The following is a 2309-nucleotide window of genomic DNA, read 5'->3' on the forward strand; positions in this document are numbered from 1 at the left end:
TCTTTTCTCTACGAAACAAGGGGAATGACTTGCTGAACCATATAATGGAGATGTATCAACTGACAAGCAGAAAGATGGCTGTTTTGGTTTTATTTAGGAAGAAAATCCTCAGTAAATTGATAGGGACTCTATAAAATGCCCATAGAGGGAGCTGGGAGTTGGTAATTCTAACTTCTTTCTTACTAGAGTAATTACCACACTTATGTAGCATCAGTAGCTCTTCTTACTCACGTCATTAAGCATGGACAATTCTTTTTGCTTATCTGAACTAATATTTAAATATTGGATTCTGTTTATTCTGGTGTAAGAATTAGAGTCTCAAACTTCCTAGGAAGTTATTGAATGATTCACTAATTCATTGATTGCATTACCAATGGTTTATCCTTCCTTTTTAATTCCTTACAATTGGCATCAGAATTTTGGGGGATACATTATTGGTGTAATGCAATTGATCTGGGTCTAACCCTGCATTGCTTGGATATGACAGCAGATGCAAGAAATGGAGAAATATCATGGTGATTTATGGGTGGCTTAAATAAAATATTTAGATTTTGGGCATAAAATATCATGGTGATACACTAGTTACTGTAACAAAATCATAGGCAGGGATAAAGTTCTCATATTAACTGTTAGTGTAGTTATGATAATGGCTCAACACAAATTGACCACATGAATGTATATATCAAACTCAAATTTGGGTAAGCAGTAATTTTGACACATATCTTCCTACTTGGCGTGGATCATGATGAGTTATCAAACCCTGCTGGTCTTGTTGCATATCCTCCTAGTTTGACACATATCCTCAGCTCAAGATGCCATGGTTATAAGTTTCAGTTGAACAAACGAGAAATGCAATGATACAAGCATACTTCATAGTACTTCTTGATGGCCTTAGCCCTTCTTGGGGTCCGTGCTGGCTCTGAAGATACTAACGGTTTATCCAAAAGTAAGTATCCTCTAGGGTTTGTACTTACCCTTGGAGCCTCAGCTGTCTTCTCGCTCACCCTCTCTCTAATGCAGTCTTCTCGCTCATCCTCTCTCTAATGCAGTATGCATTTCAGAAGGCTCTAAAGCAGGAGACATTCTCTGCTGTGTTGGAGATGCAATTATGTACTAATCTCGTTGCAACCTGTGTAACGGTTGTTGGGTTTTTCATTAACGGGGGTTGGAGGGTATTGAGTAACGAGATGTTAGGGTTTGAGAAGGGAAAGGTGCTGTATTTGATGACATTGATTTGGACGGCAATAACTTGGCAAGTGTCTTTTGTGGGTAGTATTGGGCTGATACATATGGTGTCATCGTTGTTTGCTAATGTGATAAGCACGCTGGCGTTGCCCATTGTGCCTATTTTTGCTGTGGTTTTCTTTCATGACGAGATGGATGGGGTGAAGGTGGTGGCTATGTTGATTGCAGTATGGGGTTTTCTTTCGTACATTTATCAGCATTATCTTGATGATTCTAGGCAGAAGAAGGATAGAAGAACAGAGCTATTATAGGTGAAAGAAGGTCCTAGGAAATTGAGAAGTACTATATAACGCTAATATAGGGATTTGTGTGAGTTCTAACTTCTTTCTTCTGAGTAATTACCATCACTTATGTATCATCAGTAGCTCTTATCAAACTTTAGTTAATACAATAAATGCAAAAAATTACTAGGCTTCTTTCTCATCGGATTTCGGCATTTGTGATAGTATTATTATTATGCATGGGTATTTCTTTTTTTCATTTTCTACTTGAACTGATATTTATTATTTAGTAGTGTAGTCTGTTTATTCTGTTGTAAGGATTAGGCTCTCAAAATTTCTAGGAATTATTGAACAATTCATTAATTGCATTACCAGTGCTTTATCTTTCTATTTTAACACCTAACAAGCGGCATCAGAATTTCAGTGATAATGCAGCATAGTGATACATACCGTTGGTATAATGCAAGTAATCTTGGTCTAACCCTGCATTGCTTGGGTAGTGATAGTGAATGCAATAAATGGAGAAATACGGTTCATGAACGAACTGACAAGCAATTCAGTGTTTTATGAGTGGCTTATAAAAATCAACCATATCTTTAGGCCTCAGTCTTAAAATTTCATGGACTGAAACAAAACGAAAGTAAGGGAAAAAGTTTCCATTTAAAGTTATGGTGGAGGCTCCATGCAGATTGACAACATTGATGTTTAACTACACAAAGAATGCTTAGATATTCATACTTCTGGTGAGTTATCTGGCATCAATTTTGAGTAGGTGGTCGTACACCTCATTGAGTTCTTATACAATAGAGCCTTGGAACTACATTCCTTTCTTTTGGAGAAAGC

At 37.0% G+C, this 2309-nt stretch overlaps 1 pseudogene; it reads left to right on the top strand.

Moving 5' to 3' along the window:
- Nucleotides 33-2297, top strand: LOC109825710 (annotated as a pseudogene).

This window comes from Asparagus officinalis, chromosome 10 (genome assembly GCF_001876935.1).
Source record: "Asparagus officinalis chromosome 10, Aspof.V1, whole genome shotgun sequence".
Taxonomy (NCBI): Eukaryota; Viridiplantae; Streptophyta; class Magnoliopsida; order Asparagales; family Asparagaceae; genus Asparagus; species Asparagus officinalis.